Source organism: Oncorhynchus masou, chromosome 23, assembly GCF_036934945.1.
Source record: "Oncorhynchus masou masou isolate Uvic2021 chromosome 23, UVic_Omas_1.1, whole genome shotgun sequence".
Lineage (NCBI taxonomy): Eukaryota > Metazoa > Chordata > Actinopteri > Salmoniformes > Salmonidae > Oncorhynchus > Oncorhynchus masou.
Window position 1 is genome coordinate 28,914,901 of NC_088234.1, and position 24,818 is coordinate 28,939,718.

Consider the following 24,818-nt stretch of genomic DNA (forward strand, 5'->3'; position numbering starts at 1 on the left):
CAGGCCTGACGTAAATCCAGCCGGGCCCCGCAGCAGCCTGACAATAGCAGGACAGCTTGCCTGCTTGGCTGGGAGAGGAGGAGTGGGGACGGAGGGAATAAACACAGGATGAGTGGAGGAAGAGAAGACTGGGGTAGAGCTGGGCAGGAGGCCAATGGGACAGAGAGTGGAAATAAAACAAATATTTCTTCATCTTATCTTCATACATTGCCAAGGTGTCCTGCACTACCGGGTGCCGTGTGTGACACAGAAACACACACGCTACACACACACCTACGCACCCAAATGCACAGAAAAATAAATGCACATGTAAACAAATGCACACAGAAGTCGATGATGACAATGGTTTGCTTGTGGGAACACACACACACACACACACACACACACACACACACACACACACACACACCCCTCCACTCGCCCTCATCTCCCCACTAAGAATGAGCAGTGTTCCATCATAATGCAGCATGCCTGAAACAATATGCCATAAGGCTTCTGTTAATTCAATTAGAGTCTTCACATTCCAATGGACAGCAGCTCTGTGACAAGCATCATCCACTCTGAAGTAAACAAAGAAAGTAAATGCTTCTTGTTCAATGCCCGCAGGACTCCATTCCCTGTATATTATCCAATTGTAAATCCACAAATCCACTGACAGATGTAGGACCTTAATTTGATCACCCTATTGTAAGCGCACTTTCCCGCAATGCAAGAAATGTAAAACGTGCAGTGTATTTGAGGTTTAAAGGACCGATCCTTAGTCGAAACATTAACAAAGCTTATGCCCCGCCCCTGTTTCGGTAAAAGCTGAGGATGGGGCTGGAGAAATGTAAGCACTCTCAAATCTATCCATGATATCAAAATTATAGTTTTAACCATGTTTTGAGGTCATATACTGTTTGTTTCCAGTTGTGCTGTTTATAAACAAGTTTCTATTTTGGGTTCTGGTGGAGTATAACAGTATAATGGAGTATAACTAAGCACATGAGGCATTTATACGTTATTTTCTTTCAGAATAAATGGGTACATGTCATTCATTTATAATTTAAAAAAATGTATCTCGCAACGGCAGACTGCCCCTTTAAAAAAGTATTTCGAAGTCAGTCATTTCCACTTTGAAATGTCAGACTTGATTTCCCCTTTCCACTAAAAATGTATGAAATCCTACAAAAATCTCCATTGATTATAATCCCCAAAATAATAAACATTTCTGTTTATGCAGGATTATTTTCTGTAGTAGGAAACTGGCTCAAATTAAGATCTGTCACCCACAATCGCACTCACACACAGACACACATGCTCGCACACTCACACAATCCAACCTATGAGTGTAAGCTGACCCCACACTCACACAAAATAAACCCAACAAATCGCAAAAGGTAGAAATGATGGCAGCCTTTAATTTGACAACCGGGCAGCCGTTACTCTGCTCAAGATTTTGTTTGTCCTGGGATGACATCACTGATGGAACACTACGGGGTCCTGAGGGGTAAGACACAGGGCCTCGGGAGGAGAGCTTCGCATTAGCCCTTCCCTGACAATCACCCCTCGTCCTCTAAATATGACTGGGAGACCCAATTCAACCCATGACACTGTTAATGCACTAGTAGTCACTCCAGCCCAATGTGTGTGCGCGCGCGTGCATTGCCCAAGAAACTGCTCCTCTCCCTCTCTGTCAGTTTCTCAGTCACGTACCCCTCCAAGCATCACTTCCCAGCCGAGGTAAACACGCTGCGGCAACGGATGACATTTAGGTCGTCGACACATTGCGGCCACACGTACACTAGCGAGTCCTTCCACTAACATTCTCTTTCATTCTCTATCGTGTTCTACAAAGGACACTATGGGTCAGTTGCCAAGACACAGAGGAATCCTAGTCCTGGACTAAATAGCTTCTTATAGAGACTCTCTATTGAGCTAGCTTTTCACTCCAGGACTAGGCTGAACCTGTACATATGACAAACTAGGATCCAGTGCAGCGACTCACTCTACGAAAGCAAACGTGTTTAAAATAGGTTGAACTCTATAGGGCACTAGGACAATGCCGCATCCAGTGTGCAGTGGAGTGGATCAAGGCCAAATGCATTTGAAGTCTCTGAACTCTGATGCATTCACAAGACTCGCAGGTATAAAGAAATCCTGTCAGACATAAAAACGATTGTCCAGACGCCTCAATCAAAAATACAGCTCTACTATTTGCTAGAAGCTACAGTACAACTAGTATTCAGCAGTTTGAGCATAGCAGTGACTGTATCTTTTATCTCTACTCTACATGCTGCAGGAAATATTTAATGGTTATATGGCCCGGCCTCGCCCCATATTTTATGGAGCAGCGTTATTGCCGAACTGAACTATGATAACCTGGGTAAGGAGTCGAGGAGAGCAGGGCAGGAGGGCAGGTCTCCCCACAATCTCTGCCTGCCTGCCAGTCTACCTCGGATGAGGTTGACACATCAAACCCCTTCACAGGAAGCAGGCAGCCAGAGCGCAGAACAGGGGCTGCCCGGGGAGCTAAGGGCTGCCTCTGCAGTAAACATGTTTAGCATTTAACTTCAGTCTGGGGGGGGCGCTATCTATCGTTCACACGATTTCTGTGGGTGGATGTGTTTGTGGATGCCCTCTCCCTCTACCCTGCTCTTTTAATCATTATTTCTCTAATATTCCCCTACTTCTCTCTCGGTGGATCGCCCATTTCCTACCCACTCTGGCTCTCTTTTTCTTTAATCCTATCTTCCTTCGCTCTGTCGCTCTCCCTATGTGTCTTGCGCTTTCTACCTCCCTCGCTCTGTGTGGGGGATGCTCCCCTCTGGGCTTGCTGCTCTCTGACGCAGCGCTGCAGCATATGAATGAGGGATGAATTGTAAAGGCAGAGCAGAGCCAGCCAGGGGAACCACATGGGGGGGGGGAACCACAGTGGGGGTGACCTTAGGTCATCTAATGTCAAACCTCAGGGTGCCCCTCACCCCCCTGTTTTCATCATGACTTTGTTTAGGGAAAGGGGGGTACCAAGTCAGTCGTCCAACTGAATGTATTCAACTGAAATGTGTCTTCCGCATTTAACCAAACCCCTTTGAATCAGAGAGGTGCGGGGGCTGCCTTAATCGACATTCACGTCTTCGGCACCCAGGTAACAGTGGGTTAACTGCCTTGCTCAGGGGCAAAACAACCCATCTTTACCTTGTCAGCTCGGGAGATTCGATCCAGCAACCTTCCAGTTACTGGCCCAACGCTCTAACCACTAGGCTACCTGCCGCCCTGTTTAGTGAGGAAGAGGGTGAACGCTCTGCTCCTCTACCTCCTCCCCCCTCCTAGAATGAGCCTCTCCCCTGCTTGTCATGACAAGCATGACACATCATTGTGGTTAGTGGGGGTGTGAGGGAAATTAAATGTTCTCCTCTTCTTCCAGCTCCTCCTCTATTCCTCCATCCTTCCTCCTCCACCTCTTACTCTCCTGTGCCTGCTAAGTCACATGTCAACCTTGATTAAAAGCCTTCCTAGCTTTTGACCTCTTTTCCCCCCGCGCCACCCACCTTCCGCCCTCCACAAATCGGCAGATCAGGAGCAACTCTATCCCAGTGAGCTCACGACCTTGGCGGGGACACACAGACTCACTCACACACACAAACGACTCACCAGGGCCATCTGTAGGAGTGTGAAAGGCATCAGCTGCCACTTCAGCAGACTGTGATTACTCTTTGCCAGGTCACAAGTGCTGCCCAGGGATTTCACCCCCATGCCACCATGCCACCATGCCATCCTCTAGCTGACCGTGCTACAACCTCATAACAGCCTGGCATGGAATACTTTGAATAACAATAATCGAGGAAGAAAATTGTGCCCATGACATTTTCTTGGTAAGGGCATGTGGTAAAGAAAAAGTCAGGGTCCTGGCTATGAAGTCTACTTTACAGTTACTATAATTCAGGGGTGTTCATCTTCCCTTTCAATGGCGATTTGAAATTGCAGTCATATTAAACACTATTATTTTATTTATTTATTTATTTAACTAGGCAAGTCAGTTAAGAACAAATATTTACTTTCAATGACAGCCTAGGAACAGTGGGTTAACTGCCTGTTCAGGGGCAGAATGACAGATGTGTACCTTGTCAGCTCGGCGATTTGAACTTGCAACCTTCCGGTTACTATTCCAACGCTCTAACCACTAGCTACCCTTCCACCCCAATATAGGGCCCAGTTTGACCCGTTCAGGTCAAGCAGTCAACAAAAAGGTCTTGGCAAAAGGAAGGTTATTATTAACAACATCATATAGGCTGGTTAATTCACATAATACATTCAGTTTACACCCCAGGGATACTTTCTAAGCAGTTTACCTGATGTAAAACTCAATGGCATTGTATGTACACACAATCAGGAGAATCACACAAAAAAAAAGGATTTTGATCATCTTTATCAGAACACCAAATTACACTTCCATCGCATCTGATCTGATCACAGCATTAGCATGTCTCGCCCTAAGCCCTGATTTTGGCTGATCGCAAGTCTGAGTTGATTAAAAAGCAGTGTGCGGAAGAAAATGCTACTCTGTCACTGTGTGTGTGCATTCCTGTGTGTGTGTGTGTGTGTTTACATGTCTGCGAAATCAGTCATCATCACAGCGGCATGTCCTCTCCCCAGGCCGTAAACCCCACCACTGGCTTTACACAGGTCAATCATTAATACTGTCTCCTGCTGCCTCTTCCGTGTTGGCCCTGGGAGCCAACCCGACCACCCGCACTTAATGGATGCTTACCTAAAAAGACCTCAGTTTCTCCCTCCGTAACAACAGAGAGTAAAACTCGGAGTGAGGAATAGAGATGGAGAAGGAGAGGTAGAAGGGAGGGGGGCGCTGGGAGGGAGGGGCGGCCCTGCATCAACTCACCTATAGAACAATAGGAAGTTTGCACACACAGACAGACACACACACACACACAGCAGCTGCACCACAGCTCTAATCCATCATACACTCCCGTCGGTGGAGCTGAGGTGCTGAAAGCACAAACTCGCTGCTCTGATCTGGGTTAGGAGAGAAGAGTTGGAGTAGGGAGCTGTCCAATGTACTGAAATCAGAGGAGCCATTAAACTAAAGCCACAGCACAGCAAGAGCTGTCCATATATGTGTGGTGCTGAATTTGCAATATTGTCCTTCCTAGACTAGAAGGAGAGTGTGTTTGGGAGTGGAAGCTGTCCATGGTGCTGAAATCACTGGGGGCAGTAAACTGAAGTCACAACAGGAGCTGTCCATATATGTTCAGTGCTGAAATTGTACCAATGGACCAGAAAGGAAGTGTTTGTGGTGAGGCTCTGTCCATGGTGCTGAATTTAAAAATTATAGTCCCAGTCTTTTATTTATTTATTTAAACTTTATTTAACTAGGCAAATCAGATTAGACCAAATTCTTATTTACAATGACGGCCTACCAAAAGGCAAAAGGTCTCCTGCGGGGATGGGGGCTGGGATTAAAAGGACAAAACACACATCATGACAAGAGAGACAACACTACATAAAGAGAGACCTAAGACAACAACATAGCATGGCAGCAACACATGACAACACAGCACGTTAGCAACACAATATGACAACATGGTAGCAACACAACATGGTCGCAGCAGAAAACAAAATAACTTAACAAAGCACACCTGTTAATTGAAATGCATTCCAGGTGACTACCTCATGAAGCTGGTTGAGAAAATGCCAAGTGTGCAAAGCTTTCATCAAGGTAAAGGGTAGCTATTTTGATGAGTCTCAAATATAAAATATATATTGACTTGTTTAACACTTTTTTGGTTACTACATGATTCCATATGTGTTCTTTCATAGTTTTGATGTCTTCAATATTATTCTACAATGTAGAAAATATAGAAAAACCCTTCAATGAGTAGGTGTGTCTAAACTTTTGTACATAAAGATATGCTTGCACACACAAGCAGAGCCACGCATGACACAACACTATCTGTCCATCATTGTTGTTCTCCTTCATCCCTTTATTTTTCGCTGAGTGAGTCCTTTGCAGTATAATTCTGAATGGGTATTTGTGGAGAAGAGTGGTGCATGGTTGAGAGGAAAACTACTACAACACACACACACACACAGTTTCCACTGGACCATAATCGGAATATGCCTTAGCAAGACGTGCATTACCTACTACTACTGTCACTGTTATAGAAAACATGCAGTCCCAAGTGCCATATGGAAAACGCCATATCATTAGAGCCATGATTAATGAAGCAAGACGTCGACAGCAGTCCAACAAGACGGTAACTATGAATAATTTAGGACTTACACTCGAATGTGTTGAGGCAAACCACGAGGGACTACGAAAGTAAAGCCAGAAGACTGCAGGCAGCTTACACGCAATCAACCTAAACCGTTCCAGGGAGGTTCGCTCGGAACAAAAACCAACAAGCAAGAAACAGAGATGCAGTAGAATCAACAAAGAGCAAGATGAAAAGGTCTGAACAATACTGTTTCTCCCTCCATTTACTTTTTTTCCTCGTTGCCATGAGGGAGCTAGCCAAGTCTTGGAGATTTATGTTTGGCAACAGAACCACAGGGTTACACACTGAGCAGTGAGCAACTAGGACAATCTGCCGGTCTTGCAGATCTTACCCAGTCTGGGAGCCTTGGAGAAAATTGCTTGGCAAGAGCCTTGAATCGATAAACCTTCCGAAAAAGTTTGGTGGGCTTGGGAGGAGCTGACCTTTCTCTCCCCACAACGTCTGTATTTACACGCTGTGTGTCTGTGCGCGCGAGTGCATGTGTGTTTCCCGAATGCACGCGTGTGAAATGGCATGAGAAGTAGAGGGGACAGAGATCTTGATGAGACTGGCCCATACCAGCAAAGGGAGAGAGGGAGAGACAGAGTGCAACAGGGGAAGAGAGATAAGGAGAGAGTGGGAGACAGAGTGCAACAGGGGAGGAGGCAGAGGGAGATAAGGGGAGACAGAGTGCAACAGGGGAGGAGGCAGAGGGAGATAAGGGGAGACAGAGTGCAACAGGGGAAGAGAGAGAGGGGGAGACAGAGTGAAACGGGAAGCACTAGTATTTATGAGTCCGAGAGAGGAGAGCTGTCAGATCGGGCCCTGACCTGGAGCCTGGGTAAAGGAACCACACACACACATAACTGGAGTATTATTCTGGGTCCTCACCAAGGAGCAGAAGCACAAGCCACCACCAAAACAGTTCACACACCGGGCCAAATGTTGAATCACAGCAGATTGAAGAGGGAGAAAACTGCTGATAAATATGGACTCTGCCACTGGGAAATGAATGGAATATGGACTTGGATCACAATATGTGCTAAAACCCTATTAACAACTGCTGATAAGAGAGACACGCCCCCCCCCCCTACTACAGTGGTAGTAGGTACAGTACATGTCATGGATGCACTTCAGTGATCCCTTATGTATATTCAGAGCTTGGGCTTATTTCAATAATGCAAGTCATCGAAAAGTACATAATGATGGTATATTGAGTGAGATTGGATCGCAAATAATGAATAAACCCCCAAGTACTTCAGATTGGAGTCAGTCAGAAATGTTCTAAACCGATCAGACTGGATTGTTATTGAAATGGCGCAGAGGGGGAGAGAGCTGTGACTCGTCTTTTGAGTTACCTCGCTCTCTGGTAGAAGCCTCTGACACATCCCGACCGATCACATCTCGGCTTTTTCCCTTCAAGACCAGAGCACAGAGCGCCCGGGCGGGCAGAACATGGACTACTATGACACAGCCTCAATCGCCCCCGACGACCAAAATAAAAACAACACTGGGGCCTCCATTAGAGAAACTCAGAACAACAGAAAGTGACAGTAAGACGGGTCATCGTGCCCCCTGTCAGAAGAGTTTTACTTTTTTAAAGTATAATGTATGTACAGTGCCTTGCGAAAGTATTCGGCCCCCTTGAACTTTGCGATCTTTTGCCACATTTCAGGCTTCAAACATAAAGATATAAAACTGTATTTTTTTGTGTAGAATAATTTTGCACGCCCAATTTTTCAGTTTTTGATTTGTTAAAAAAGTTTGAAATATCCAATAAATGTCGTTCCACTTCATGATTGTGTCCCACTTGTTGATTCTTCACAAAAAAAATACAGTTTTATATCTTTATGTTTGAAGCCTGAAATGTGGCAAAAGGTCGCAAAGTTCAAGGGGGCCGAATACTTTCGCAAGGCACTGTATGTATGTATGTATGTATGTATGTATGTATGTATGTATGTATGTATGTATGTATGTATGTATGTATGTATGTATGTATGTATGTATGTATGTATGTATGTATGTATGTATGTATATATATATACACACACATACACGCACACACACATACATACATACATACATACACACACAGCAATTTGAGGACATTCAATTGATTTTATTTTTGATTTTCAAAACTCTTTCATGGCCAAGACAGCAAGTCACCACTGATACACCTCATCTCATCTGACTCATCACAAAGGCGAGGGGATGCAGATAATTGCATGACCTCACTCGTTCATCCAATGTCCAATGGTTGTGTGTAGTCTGTCAATGGGTGTCATACCTGCCTGTGTTATACTATGCTCCCTTGTCATCTCCAATCAGAAATCCAGCAGTATCTATGATGGGCTGGTGCTGATTAAGGCACGCTCTTTGCACAAACCCAATAGAGGCCATCGTCGCCCCACTGGCCCATTCTAAGAGGCCCCATTGTGGCTGGTGAGCACCTCACCCTCTCCTGAAGAGGACCCTTTGTGCTTCTCAAATAGGCTTCCCTTGCAGCCGCATGAAGGGAAAAAAGTGCAACTCTCGGATATTGTGCCACACAACCAGTGCGTATCTCAACCATTATCGCCCTCCTCAACCCCAGGCCACCTGTCTCTTTCTTCCCAAGTGTGGGGACAATCTAGACTTCATTTCGTCCAATGAATAGCATGGAAAGGTACGGGTGAATTCTGGGATTGAGCTATACTGTGACTCGATCCCTCTCGCAGTCTGGGTGAAGGGAACAACCTATGTGTTCCTTCTTTTCTTCCGTCAGAATGATTTTGTGAAGAGGTACACAGGAGCAGACGACTGAGGAGACAGAGAGAAGGGACTGGCAGACAGAACAAAGAGAAAGTATTGTATTGTGTCCTTGGCTGAAGCTCTCCATCTCCGAGATGAGTCACGTGCAAGTCACTGCTAAGAAATAAAAGATCACCGTGATCTAGACTGACGATTGTGAACCTTTCCCTATCCCCTCCGAACTTCCGGGTCCATCTTTGCAACTTTTAAGAGAATCCATTTTACAGTGAAGGATTGATGTCTTCTTTTAGCTCCGAGGACATCGGCATGGATTCAAGGCTGTGTCCGAGGCTTGGTCACTCCTAAGTAGGCAGCTATCAATATCAGAAAAAAATTAGTAGAGTACAACTCTATTGATATTGAACGTCACCAACTGGAATGGATGCAAAGCTACTACTCTACTACTTGACTGCCTCTCTTTCAATACACACTGCTTCCAGTACCTAATGTACACAGTACACAACAGACAGTACACAATGCTTCCTTATGACCATAACCCTTTCCAATCAGCAACAATTAACATGTCCCATCGGCTCCTCCTGTTGAAGTGGTTCGTTGGAAATGAGTACCGAAGACAATTGACTGATCTTTCCAACCATGGGGCAGATTAGCTTGTGAACTCCTATAAAGTGTAGTGTGTTAGCATTGGCGTTGGATTTCTGACCCGCTCTACAGCTAACGGCGCTAACAGTTGATAAGGGGTTTATTATATTCTGACCTCTTAAATCCTCATAATGTAACAAGTTCTCGTGGCGCATTATGGGGCCAAATGGGATCTATTACCTGCCGGCTTGTAAACACTTCAACCACAGTGCGTTAAGGCATCTTTTTACCACTGTGTCTCAAAAAGGTAATGTCCCCAGGGCGGTGGCAAACCTAATAAATCATCAACGGAGCGCTTACAGCATTCTGTTTGCCCAACAGTTGCCCTTCCGAAGGCAGGCGAGGTGGTATTTTTAAACCAGAGAAAGCAGCTGTCTTTTTGTACTGGAGTAATTTAGGTTAAATAGCTCGCTGGAGGGTGCTAACGCGATGCGTCACACCTGGAATGCAAACCCCAAACACCCAGGTCTGGTGAGTTCTAAAGATCTGTGGTATTATGACAGCAGAAGGTGGAGGAGAAGGAGGAGGGAAAGGAGGATAAAAGCATGTAGCCTCCATCTTGTCTTTATCATTGATATATTTTTATGCAAATAGTGTATATCAAATGTGGCTTTTGCCAGAGGTAAATTAATTAATTGGCTATGCGTTGCTGTTTTGGGGATAACTCCGAGATGAAAAGGTTTTACTTCATTCAACTACTCAGAAAATCGTGTCATGCATGATTAAACCATACTTGTGGAATCCAGTGAATGAATTACGACCGAATCTTGGTGGAATTATAGATGTTTTTTTTCTTCATTGCCTTTATACGGTACAGGGGCTTTTCAACTGCAGTCCCTTTGGTGTATCAATTAGAAGACCAAAGGCAAATTCTGAGAATATCCCTTTGTCGTTCATCCACCAAATCCCGGAAAGAACTTCAAAACGTAACATCCCCAAAAAGCCCCCAAACCAACTGCCTGCCATTATTCCTTGTGGCATGACTCCTTCCAAGCCTTCCATTCACTCTTAACCAACACATCCAGAGGGAAGTACCCGATCAGATCAATCAAAACTCCACTCCATATTCTCTCTTTCAAGGATCCAGCCAATCAGTTTGGAAGACAGTGAGGGGTCTTTAAGTACATTGCTACATCATAGGGCCTTCTCCATCAGAGGCCTCCCATAACTCCCTCTGCTCTGCTTAAATCAAGGCACTGACTGAGACAGAGGCTGGAGCAGACAGAGCAGGCAGGCAGGGCACGTCTCCCCTCATCACAGACACATAGACACAAATGAGGGAATGGAGTGTGGAGGTGGGTGGAAAGAGGGGTCATTGTATTCCGTACCATCCCCTTATCTTTGCAACTGAAAGTGTCTGCTTGTCTGCCTTGTACCTCCCCCTCAGCACGTCTGCTGATTCCTTCATTGGATGGAGGGATTGATGGAGGGATGAAAGAGTCGGAGTAGAGAGTTAATGAGGCAGATTGCTCTCGTCGCTGCGGTGTTAGGGATTACAGGGAGATTACCGTGCCTGATTCTCCCTCTCTCGTTCCTCGCGATCCTCCTCCTCGCTCTCTTTCTTCATTCCTTTCCTTCTCTCCCTCCATCCCTCCCTGACAGTGATGAACCAGAACAGGAGGTCATGCCCGTGTCAGCCTAGCGATGGCCTAGCGACGGGGCACGTCTCAAACGAGGTGCGTGAGAGGCACCCGTGATGTCTGTGTCAGGCAAAGGGCAGCTATTTAGAACACAGTGGATAGGATTCCGGAGGCCTCGTGTCTGACATCTTGCTTTATGAACTTCTCCACTACAGTAGAATACCAAACAAAGTATCCTGAAATTAATCACGCGGTTGACATTTTAGAGATGATGCCCCTCTCTTGCCCATTATCAAACCAGTATAGAGAAGAATAGAATACGATATAATAGAATGCAATACAACACAATAGAACTTATAGGTTGTGGGCCTACTTCCTCGAGGTACGTAAATAAGTCCGATTTTCAAATAGCCTAATTTAGAGGCTATCCAATGTACCAATGCATGCTGATTGCAGAGGCCTTTAAACGAGGCTAATTATTTGAGTTCAAACACTGGCAGATTTGTATGGCCTTTTGTACTCAGGAAAGCTGCATGTCAGTGGATAAGAGCAAGCAAAGCTAGGCAGGAGACCTTAAAATTCCATTTTTGCACTCACAGAATAACAAATGGTGAAAAGGTCTGGAACAATTATTCAAATCAGCGGGAATTTGCAATTATTATAAGTCATCTCAGCCCACAATAGCAATGTTAAGCACCCTCCATAAAGCACAGTGAGTAAAACAATAGGGAGAAAGTGTGCACATAGGCCCTACAGTTCATCCTCTGTTGGCAGCACCACCGTGTTAAATATGTAGGCATATTAGAAGAGATGCTAATTAGGGGCTATTAATTGACTATTCACTCACTGTCAGTCAAAACAGCTTTAGAGGACACAAAAGTCAATAGCATGGCCTGAATGCCCTGAAAGAGCACTCCAAATCAATAGCTTGTGACACAGCGATCACATTTCAAATGGTTGAATTCATTTTATTGGTTGCATTGCCCTTTAACACAATGGTGAGAGGAGCTGGTCATGCAAGTGATTCATAGAATATTGTTTCAACTTGGTCAGCTAAAAGTCAACCTAGCCGAATAACATCCCAAGCTGAAATAGATAGTAAGAAGAATAGAACAAGAACATAATATATCTGAGGAGTGGTATATAGGCCATGCAACTGGCTATAAAATTGCAATAGATGCTCTCACTACAGAACGGCCATCATTACAAATGATTTGTCCCAGGGGTCCGTATTTGAATTAGAAGCCTGTTCGATAAGCGACATACACTACCTAACTTTTATGTGTGCGTTAATCAACCAAGCTTCCAGCCTAGCCCTGGGTATTCCCTATGTAGCACTATTGTTCATGTAAAGGTATTGGCAGGGATGGACAACTCTTTTTTTTGTAACTCAGTCGGGGTCTCAACTTCCGTTTGAATAGTAGAATACACAAGGTGCATTTGTTTGTGCATCAGCCGTTTCTCTTGTTATGGACGTCACTGACGGTCACTCAATTAGCTCATGTCAGTAAGTTAGTCTAGCGGCCAGCTGTCTAAACTTGTAGTAATCATGGTCGAATTACCGACCAGGGCTGCCCATTGATTTTGTTAGTCACTCTCACTCAGATATCATATTCAAAAATGTAAACATTCCTCTCCACCCTATGGCAAATTGTGTTCGCTGTCAGTGTTACCTGAACTAAAATTGTTCAGTTGGCCCAAACTTAAAATAAAGGTTAGGGACACCCACAGTGATTTTAACATACAATGTCTAAAACGGACATATTTGAGACATCAAATATGCAAGTTGAAAATGGTAAAGGCACTGTGGGTGTCCCTAACCTTTTTCGTTCCTAAGTATTTTCAAGTTGGATCTAAGTTTTGGCCAACAAAACATGTTAAGTTCAGCTGACACTTTTACAGTGTAGAATGGCAGGAATTTAGCTGTAAACAAAACATTTTTTCTCTCCGGTGGCCCCCACCATGATCAAAGATGACCGTTCCTGCCCTAGACGGTTACGCACCCCAGTGGGCTAAGGTATAGCGGCATGGTGGAAAGCATTTCATTCGCAATTGCACATATAATGCCACTCTCTCAAATATGCGTATTTGTCATTAAAAATGTAAACCATGCTATAATTATGTCATCTTCTATATCTGTTTGTAAGTAAATGCAACTACAATGAAATCGTGTTGAAATCATCTTTTGCTGCCAGAATTTTAACGCAATGGTCCAGAGACCGGAGAATGCGTGGCCTCGAGTGGCCTGATTGAAGGTGTTGTGAACCTATTAAAGCCTTAAAATATAATTGTAGAGAGCCAATGAAAAATAATTTAATGAAGCCCATGTTTTGAACTTCAATCGTTCTCTCCTGAGCACCCAAATCGAGCCTCCAGTAAATCAAACCAATAAATGCTTCCTTTCAACGATTTGGAAAAGGTGTCACTAAAGAGAGAAATCGTTATAACGAGAATAGACTGAGAATAATATGGATGAAGTATTATTGTCTCATTCAGTGCAGCAAGAAGCATATGACTATGTTTCTGAACTTGGTCCGATAAAGCAGCCTTCTGTGGATGTAGGCTAAAGACAGACTGGGCAATAAAAAGACGCACGCGTCTCACAATTGATTCTCGGATCATCACATGTAATATTTCAACCGTAAGTTGTATACATTTTCACAGTAATCACATTCCTCACATTTTCTTTCTGATCCTGTGAACATTTCAACTCACTCCCCTGTGTTTATTTTCTAATTTTTCGGGAATGTAGCCTACTGCAAACTCAAGACCCCGCAGCGATGGTCAAAAAATGCAAGTGCGAGATATGTTCCCTCCGCCCGAATCCCTTCGGCCACACCAGCAATATGCACGTTTAAAAAGCTATTAGCAATGTGGGAAATCTCTAAAGATGCTGCGTGACAAATTCTGAACCCAGAAAAAAAATAACAGCGGTCTGCCCGTTTAGGATATGGTTTATCACAAAGGACACCGCTGCCAGGTCCGTCTAATCCCCTCCAAAATATTGACCCATTAAGCATTATTCCACCTACACTCACGAATACATTCTGCTCAAATTAAACTGTGCTATATCATGACAACTTTCTAGCCTCTCTTTCAACACAAAACATTATTTCAGAACCTCAGTCGACAGCAAAATAGGTCCATAGTCTGACATAACCATGCTCTGATGTTTGTCACGCTGTCGGAACATCCAAATCCAGCTTCCAGCACAGCAGCACTATCAGAAAACGCAGACGCAAAGGAATTGTGACCACAGCTAAATGTATTGTGTAAAAAAATTAAGTCCTTACTTGTGTCTTTCTGAAATCCTTCCCGATAACTCTCCAGACTTCAACGGTGTAATATTCCTGGACGTGCCGCTTATTTTGTTATCCAGTGCATGAAGCAGATCAGAATGCAGTTTTTCTTCTCCAGCTAGCAGATGCGAAATGAGCCAGCCCAGCCGTTCCACCTGCAACCGTGGAATAGAAGAGACAGCATCAGCACTGCACTGGAGCCCGCCCACCGCGACACGCCCGGCCCCAGCTAGTCTACTTCCAACCAAGGCAAGGGAGGAGTTGGAGAAATAGCCCCTTCGGTTTTCTATGGCTACGTTTACGCAGGCAGACCACTTCTGATCTTTTTTCCCCCACTAATTAGTCTTTTGAACAATCAGATCAGCTCTGATGAAGATCTGATGTAGAAAAATCTGATTTGATTGGTCAAAAGATCAGAATTGGGCTGTCTGTGTAAACGTAGCTCTGGCCATGCGGATAAGATCATACTAACTGAACATTTATGTTTGGGAAAGAGTTAGCCTATGTACCTTACCTCAAGTGTTAAAACAATGACTGAGAATATGGTTCCAAAATGTTAAAACTTCATGTATTGTCAGCTAAAAACAGTGGCTGCCCTATGAAAGACATTCAACTGACACACACGATCTACTGGCACACCTTGCATATTTAAAACGGCAGGTGACCTAATCACTTAATTAAAATGAACAAACTCAAGAGCAATGGGCTTGTTCAATTCGCATAAATGGTAAGTCGTTTAATTGACTGTTTTATGAATACGAGGGTACTGAAATACAGCACTGAAAAATTGAAGAAATAAATAATAAATAGTATTTGTATAATAGGTTGAGCTGGAGAAGAAATTTGGCAGACAAAAATCGATATATTCAACGTCTAGGCCCTTTATGTGGAAGAACAAACGTGGGGCGGTCTTAGAGAGAGCAAGAGTGTTTTTATTTAACAAGACAACTGACAGCAACATGCATAATTTATTTAACAAGACAACTGACAGCAACAGGCAGAATTACAATGGACATTGTAAAAATAATACACTGAAAAACAATAAACAAATGGAAGGTATAACCAAATTCATGAAAATAGATTAACGTAATTCATGTTCATCAACTTGCTTGAGCAGAGCTGTTGGGCAGTCCAGATGAAATTTGAATCAAAACTCGTTAGCCAGCTAGTTAGCTAAACAGCCCAACAAGCAGACCTGCCGTCAGTGTCCTGCATCTTAATGAGTCAACATTGCAGGTTGTATAGGGTCAACTCAGACATGTAAAAAATGTCAAGTTATATAAAGAAATTGACAGAACTCTTTCTCAAGTTCCAGCTCTCTCTCTCTGTCTGTCTGTCTACCTCACACACACTGTACACACACATAATGCCACTGACAGACATGAGCTGGGGCTGCAGCTCATTAGATGGCTAGAGCCACCCAGCCTGCTCTCCTCTGGATCTGCTCTGCTCAGGATCTGGTCTGGTCTGCTCTGCTCAGGATCTGGTCTGTTCTGGTCTGCTCTGCTCAGGATCTGGTCTGTTCTGCTCTGCTCAGGATCTGGTCTGCTCTGCTCAGGATCTGGTCTGTTCTGGTCTGCTCTGCTCAGGATCTGGTCTGTTCTGGTCTGCTCTGCTCAGGATCTGGTCTGTTCTGCTCTGCTCAGGATCTGGTCTGCTCTGCTCAGGATCTGTTCTGGTCTGCTCTGCTCAGGATCTGGTCTGCTCTGCTCAGGATCTGTTCTGGTCTGCTCTGCTCAGGATCTGGTCTGCTCTGCTCAGGATCTGTTCTGGTCTGCTCTGCTCAGGATCTGTTCTGTTCTGCTCTGCTCAGGATCTGGTCTGGTCTGCTCAGGATCTGTTCTGGTCTGCTCTGCTCAGGATCTGTTCTGTCTGCTCAGGATCTGGTCTGCTCTGCTCAGGATCTGTTCTGTCTGTTCTCTGGTCTGCTCTGCTCAGGATCTGGTTTGTTCTGGTCTGCTCTGTTCTGGATCTGGTCTGTTCTGCTCTGCTCAGGATCTGGTTTGTTCTGGTCTGCTCTGTTCTGGATCTGGTCTGTTCTGCTCTGCTCAGGATCTGGTCTGTTCTGGTCTGCTCTGCTCAGGATCTTGTCTGTTCTGGTCTGCTCTGCACTGGATCTGGTCTGCTCTGCTCCGGATCTGGTCTGTTCTGGTCTGCTCTGCTCAGGTTCTGGTCTGCTCTGCTCAGGATCTTGTCTGTTCTGGTCTGCTCTGCTCCGGATCTGGTCTCGTCTTCGTGTGAGTTTGTCTGTGATTCACTAGTATCCCACATTGTTACAGCTGATGACTTTCTCGTCACTTTTTCCTGTCATAGCTGTAAGAGAATGTGTCTATATAAAGCTTTCCAGCAATAACGGTGGATCATGAACTGAAAGAGCAATGGACTCAGACCAGAGAGAAATATGAACTGAAGTTATTTTTAATGTTCTTCTGTCTAATAACATGAACGGATAAATAAATAGCTTTTGCAAGTCAAAGAAGTCTCATTCAGAGGCCTGCATCTTTGATAGAGAAATCCGACCCCTCGGTCAATAAAGCTAGAGGGAGAGTATCAATCACTCTTATTTAGTCTAATTGGCAGGCGCAGACATAGAAAAGTCCATCAGAATATCACCCAGGGCTGATCATGGCTCTATAAGAGGGGAAGTAAGATGAGGGTTTTCCACAGATCCCAAGGTCACTAAGGAAAGACTTGCCAGGCATAAGAAGGATTATGGGTTGAAAGAAACTGCCAAGCTCAGTATGGGCAAAGATGTTGGCGTAAGGGCAACTTCTATATTCAACATGTTCTCGTGTGTATTATAAATTCCTTTACAGTTTTATGCTGTAGGCCATTTGAGAAAACATACGCAGAAAAAAAAGAATACTTCAAAAATGCATTAAAGGAGGTGGGCTATTGAAGGATTTTGTCACGTTCGTCAGAAAGGAGTGGACCAAAGCGCAGCGTGAATAGAGTTCCACACACTTTATCACAAAGACACAACAACAGCAAACATAACATGACCGTGACCGCCGCAGTGCTCAACACATTAACCCAAACGATATCCCACACCGTAGGTTGGGAACAATGGACAACTTAAGTCTAATCCCCAATTAGAGACAATGATAATCAGCTGCCTCTAATTGGGAACCATACAAAATACACCAATATAGAAATAACAATACTAGAACCCCCCCCCCCCCCCCCCTAGACACGTGACAGATATTCATAAAGGATATGTAGAACTCTCATGGTGGATGTATTTTGCCCAAACCTTATGTGGAGAAATATCTCAGATCAGATATTACATTACAATAGAAGCAAAGGTAAACTCCAAATTCGAATCTCTTTGGAATCCATTTGGGCATTCAGATACACTTTCCGCTTTAAACGCCCAGTGTAACTGATACCAAATGCACATTTTCCGGCATTGTGATTTAATATTCTCAACGTCAAAAGGTTTTGTTGATTTGATAAGCTTTCATTCATGAGTAATTTCATTTCATTGTTGGGGGCCCCATTTGTTTCCTACCAGTTGCATTAATTAAAGTGAATTTAATTGAATTGAAATGTTTTGTTTTGTGCCTTCTCTGCAGTGGGCCTATCCAGTCTTGCTCATCCCTAAAATGGAACAAGTAAACTGTGCAGTGTAATAAAAAAATAAAAAAGCAAGGCATTGCTAAGCCATCCTTCTTATTTATTATTATTGTGATTATAATATCATCCTCCCATCCATATTTGCATATGATTAGCTTGACATATTAGGAGCTCTGTTTGCTCGGTGCGCCGGCTGATTGGCTTGCCTTGGATTTGACACTTGTTCTTCACAAAGACAATGCCTTCCTTAGCTTCTTTGCACTGAGGATGTATTTATTACGAATTCTGATTCATATTATCAATTAAAATAGGATTAATCCTACTTATTCATGCGCGTTCATCCTACAGAAAGGCTGTGGAATGAGATGGAGAGGACTGCCCAAAGTCGAGTTCGCTGTGGAGGCAAGGTTGATGGCTTACTCCTTATGGGGCGATGGGCTTAAGTAAGTAAGTCAGTAAGTAATCCTATTTATAGTTGGAGGTAAGACCCCAGAATGCCTTAGTGAGCTTGTCTGTAATCAAATGTCAGGTCCTATATGTTTACTACACAGGTATCTCTTGAGTCAGTCAGTGTATTAAATAACCTTGTATTTACAGTGAAATCTTCTTCTTCTTCTTCTTTCTCGCCATAGTGAGAGGATCTCGATTTCCCGCACATCTTCAAGCAACAGACGGGAAACAGCAGCACGAAGAACATCAGTGTGCTTCCCGATAGCCCCATCGACATCACGGTGGAGACAAACAATGGAACGGAACACTGACACGATGCAAGGGAATCGAACCCCTGTAGTAAAATCACTCAGTGTATCTTTTTCTGGGTCTAGTCAGAATCTGTCCAGCAAGATCTAGATCAGTGAGTGCTAGTCTCCCAGGGACAATGTAATGATACACATTGTTGTCGTCGGGGGGTGACTGCAGACAGCAGTGCTGAGTGTGAGTGTTTGCGTTGAAGGGCGTTGGGGCCCCAGTCCGAGCAACCCACGAACTGCTATCGACTCGATCGGTCCCTGGCGCTGACAGGAGACACCGATTCCGCAGGGTGCGAACGTAAGCAATTATTACTCCTGTTTTTTACCCCTCCGAGATCGTGAGAGAGAGCCCCTGCAATGGTGAACAATGGGACTCCTGTGCAGCTCTACCACGCCAAAGCAAATCAGTGCAGAAGCCAACATCGCCCTATAACATTAAAGAGTGGGTGGAAAGGGGATGAGGAAAGACGCAACAGAGAGTGAATTGAAGAGAAGCAAGTCCTTCTCAATCTCTTTGCTCATTCTCACTCTCCGATTCTCCACCATCCCTCGTTTAATCTCTCTTTCTTCCTCTACATTCAATTGTATTTGCTTTGCTGGCATGGGAAGTACACACTTAAGTCAGCAAAGCATCTACAGTACTAACAGATGGACCAATAAAGGAGAGGAAAGAATATTCTGCAACAGGAGGACATAAGCATTGTTATAGAAGCGTTAAATAAGGTTGAATTGTTCCACGTGTCTAGTGAAGAGGGGTGATATCGGTTGCTGACAGGATGAGCAGGCCACTCAAAGTCTCCGCAGCCCAGTCACTAAGAGGCCATGTGCAATCTCTCTTTTCGTCCTTTTAAATGACAGAGACAGGTATGAAATGGAGAGAAGGGAGACAGGATTCGTACCCATGCAGCTAGAGGAATTGTGTATGTGCATGCAAATACAGTATATATGGCTGCAAGTCCACCCTCAGGCACATGCCATGAACTATCCCAATAGAAGGAACAACAACTCACTTCTATTTGCTGTAGACATTTCTTCCCATCTGGTTAAGGTGCTTCACCCATCATCAAAGTACTGTCACTGACGCATTACCTTCATACTGATTGATGACCTTTGAGAACATATGCAACACGATCTCCATCATGGTAAACACGGACCATCAACTCACAAACACAAGTGATATTGCTCTTTTAATAGAATGTGTTGTGCCCCCGATTATTGCAGCTTCACCACTTTGCTGCTCTGCTCTCGTTCATGTAATGTGACAATAGAGAGTTGAAAGAGAGAAGAGGAAGGAATGGAGAGAAGAGGGAGAGAGAAAGAGAGAGAGAGAAGAGGAAGGATTGGAGGAAGAGGGGGGCAAAGAGGAGATGGCAGTCCGTAAATAGGTTTTGATTCAAACTGAATTGGGCTACAGAGGGCTGTGGGTTTATGGGCCAGTTTGTTTATATAGAGTGAAATGTGGGTAGGCATTTGCATATTTTCTTGCCCCATATTGCAGCCACAATTAACAAGCAATATTTGCAACCAAGCATGATTATATATAATGAGGACTATATGTATTTTACTGATAATTGCGTATACATATATTCACTATACACTATACAGTATATACAAAAGTATGTGGACACCACTTCAAATTAGTGGATTTGGCTATTTCAGCCACACCCATTGCTGACAGGTGTATAAAATCGAGCACACAGCCATGCAATCTCCATGGACAAACATTGGCAGTAGAATGACCTTGCTAAAAAGCTCAGTGACTTTTAACGTGACACTGTCATAGGATGCCACCTTTCCATCAACTCAGTTTGTCAAATGTCTGCCCTGCTAGAGCTGCCCCAGTCAACTGTAAGTGCTGTTATTGTGAAGTGTCCCAATGCATAGTGCCAACTGTAAAGTTTGGTAGTGGAGGAATAATGGTCTGGAGCTGTTTTCCATGGTTCGGGGTAGGCCCCTTTGTTCCAGTGAAGGGAAATCTCAACGCTATAGCATACAATGACATTCTAGACAGTTCTGTGCTTCCAACTTTGTGGCAACAGTTTGGGGAAGGCCCTTTCCTTTTTCAGCATGACACTGCCCCTGTGCACCAAGCGAGGTCCATACAGAAATGGTTTGTCGAGATCGATGTGGAAGAATTGACTGGCCTGCACAGAGCCCTAACCTCAACCCCATCGAACACCTTTGGGATGAATTGGAACGCCGACTGCCAGCCAGGCCTAATCGCCCAACATCAGTGCCCGATCTCTCTAATGCTCTTGTGGCTGAATGGAAGCAAGTTCCTACTGTAATGTTCCAACATCTAGTGGAAAGCCTTCCCAAAAGAGTGGAGGCTATTATAGCAGCAAAGGGGGGACCAAATCCATATTAATGCCCGTTATTTTGGAATGAGATGTTAGATGAGCATGTGTCCACATACTTTTGGTCATGTAGTGTGTATAAATCACTACATGATTCAGATAGATGCTTTGTCCCATCACTTAATATATTGATTTGTATAACTAAGTGAAAATATTCCACCTATTCCCCTAATTATATTCATTCATGTGTTCTAATTATAATCAGTGTAGGTGTTAATGAATGAGTGCATCACATCATTCACACAGCTCAACATTTTGCCACAATTGAATCCCATCTCATCAAGTGACCACAGTGGGAAACCCACGGCAACAACATGTGGCACCTGTGGCAATGCATCCTGGGTTGTTTGTGACACAGAAGCCAACTGTCAGAAACCCAATGGACTCACGTTGTTTCTGCCATAGCTTGAAATGTGGAAATGATTACTGATCTGTTGTTTTCTCGAACCAAATGTCAGATTCTGGTGGAAATTGGGCTGTGGCATTACTCCCTAACTCAAAATATGGAGGTATAATAACAAAAGAGGCAAATGTCACATTTTGCGGAATAATTAATTGAAATGTATTGTTTGGGTGGTGGTGTGTTTTTAGTGATAGGTGGAGGAGGTATAGCCGAGTGCCATTTTGAATTTTCTTGGTGTAGGTCCTGTAGGTCGATACAGCTGTAGATGGAGCAGGTCTAGCTGTGGCAACGAAGTATTATGTTTCATCCTCCATTGTGCCATCATATAAAGAGGATGTAAAAAGTTACAGGATACTACCGACTGTGTAAAAACATTCCACCTTTAACTCTGTTGGCTGCTTATAGTGCCGCGAGTAACCACATCCACACACACACGTACACACAGACCTGCTCACACAGAGGAGTGCGTACTCACAAGCACACACACAGAAACGCACAGACAAACACACACACACACACACACAACTTGTATACACAGACTATACAAACAAATCTACGGTTATTCTCTCCTCCAACTTATGTTTAATTCCGTTTCATCTGTTCCGTTTCATTCCTTTCACCTACTGTTGATATGTAGAGGGAATAAATAAATAAGCCGCCACAGCACCAAATGTGTTTTTTAACCTCTTAAGGGTAACCTTTAATATATTTTCTTGGATAGTCATTGGTAAGAAATTACAATCAACAAGCACCCACTCCAAACTTTTACATTTAGAATGACTATCGAGTACCAGATTTTATTTTTAGGGAGGGGGTTAGTTGGTTGCATGCTCTAACAGTATCCTCAGCTATTTTTCTTGATTTAGTTTCTGGGCCATCTCTGTTTCAATGCGCTGCTGTGGAAATTTGGCAGAGCTCAGAATAGGCAGTAGCTACAGTAGCGCAAGGCATGGGTATATAAAGAATGTGACCTCAGCATGCCTTGTCGCACCAAAAACCCCAGAACATTGTTTTGTAGTTGACTAGGACTCAATCCCCCAGAGTTCAGTGCAGATCAATCAGGGGCGCAATCCCAGAATCACCCTCAAGAGGCCACACATAACATAACCTCTCTAACTCTGTCTCTCTCTCTCTCTCTCTCTCTCTCGCTCTCGCTCTCCCCTCTCTCGCTTTCTTCATCCTTTCACGCCACAGAGAGAGACCGAGAGTGAGAGCTTGAAAACATCCCGATAACGACTTAGGGAGTAGAGTGCAATGTGTTTCATGCTCCTTGGCTTCAGTGGGAATAAACAGGGCTTCTGGAGTCCAATGTTTTCATTGTTAACATCTCCCTCCCTATCTCTCTCCTTCTTTCACTGTCTCCCGTTCTCCCTCCTCGTGACTTTGAACCACGCCTCGGTGGACGCGTAGTGGAACGTAGACACAGAGTAGCTATACTACATATGCAGTAGTGTTTTTCTTCTGGTTTGGTCACTCACTGCTTGGCTGCCTAGTGAGGATGAACATAACTATTGACTTGGGTCTTGCCAGGACTTCACCATGTGGCAATAAAGGCGCTTCCCACTGAGCACACCATGTCATTTGAACGTGGACATTCTGGACATTTTTGGTTGAGACGTTGATCAATGCGATTTCAACCTTTGCTCACCCACTCAAAAAAGGACAGCCAGAAGTTTTTTGAAATCTCAATCTGTTTTCACTATGTTTTCAACCATCTAAAAAGCACAACCAAATTCCAATGGAAAAACAATGACCGATTTTTGGTTTAGTTGTCATCTAAACGTGTTGTCACTGTGCTTTCAAACATTTAAAAGCACAACCAAGTTCAAATGGCAATACAATGTCAGATATTTTGTATTTATACAACAACTTAATGTGTTATCACCGTGCTTCATCTAATAGCACAACCAAATGACCTGGATTGCAGTTGAGATCACATTAAAAGTACATGGTGCAAGTGATTAATGCTGTTAGTGATTCTGTGCTGAGTATTATAGCAATTGTGAAGATTTCCACAGACCTGCAACCTTTGCATGCTATGCTGATCGTGCACATTTTCTATAATTACGTAAGACAATTATAGTTACAGTAAACTCAATGTGGCCATGGATGTGTAAATACCATTACATAAGTTTGTAAGATACCCTAAACTATTGGCTACTTACTGTATTACAAAAGTCATATTCAATTGTGTTTAGTTGACAACACAACCAAATATCAACATTTAAAGAGATGTATCTAGTTCTTGGGTACTTTCATCTGAGCCACTGGCTTGATCCTAATCTTTAACTTTTATTTTTGGTTTAGTTGGCGACGTGAATCCAACGTGATTTGTTAACTTGTCGACATTGATTTGTTGGATTCACGTCTCTGTCTCAACTAAACATCAAAGTTAAAAAATGGAACTAAATCAAATCAAACTTTCTTTCAATTTCATTTAAAGTTAGGTTTGATTTATTCGGATTCTTTAACTTTTTGTTTGAGATGGAGACGTGAATCCACTTTCTAAGTAGAAGATACCTGTACATGTCCTTCAAATTATATTTTGTTGCGTTGACAACCAAACACAATTGTCCCAACTTCCGCTGAAGTCGGTCTCTCTCCTTGTTCGGGCGGCGTTCGACAGGTCGACGTCACCGGTCTTCTAGCCATCTCCGCTCCACTTTTAATTTTCCATTTGTTTTGTCTTGGTTTTCCGCAAGTGTTTTCCGCAAATGTATATTACCCTCTGTTCCCCCCAAGTCTGTGTGTGTAATTGTTTGTTACGTGTGGTTCGTATCAGGCTGGTTTGCGCCGGGTATGTGTTTGACCTGTGTGTTTTGTTTATTGTACCATTTGTGTACTTTGGGCGTTATCGCTGTTTTCCTTGAGCATGAATAAAGTGTGCCTGTCATCACCCATCTCTGCTTTCCTGCACCTGACTTACCTTCAACCAGTTGCACACATCGTGACAACAATTCAATATCCAGTTTGTCTACAAATGAACAATTTATATGTTGGATTCACATCTCCACATCTCCAAAAATCGAAGTTAAGGGAATGGTACTAAACCAGTAGCGGTGCGTGTGTAAAACCACTGGGGAATCCAAGCCCCCTCCAAAACTGCCATATTACAACCTGTGTCGTGATAATTGTGTTGTTTGGTCTATAACCTGTTAGTTCATATCCCTTTTCACCGTGATATATAGGCCTAAGGCTGAGAAAATA

General features: G+C 43.7%; 1 protein-coding gene across 5 annotated transcripts in view; it reads right to left on the reverse strand.

The window, feature by feature from the left end:
• Positions 1–24,818, reverse strand: part of LOC135510695 (neurexin-2-like) — a 977,907-nt gene that overhangs the window by 931,294 nt on the left and 21,795 nt on the right. For all 5 annotated transcript variants that reach the window (XM_064931818.1, XM_064931817.1, XM_064931819.1 and 2 more), the window contains exon 2: positions 14,521–14,681. The gene's annotated coding sequence lies outside the window, so the exon portion shown is untranslated. The remainder of the gene's footprint in view (positions 1–14,520; positions 14,682–24,818) is intronic.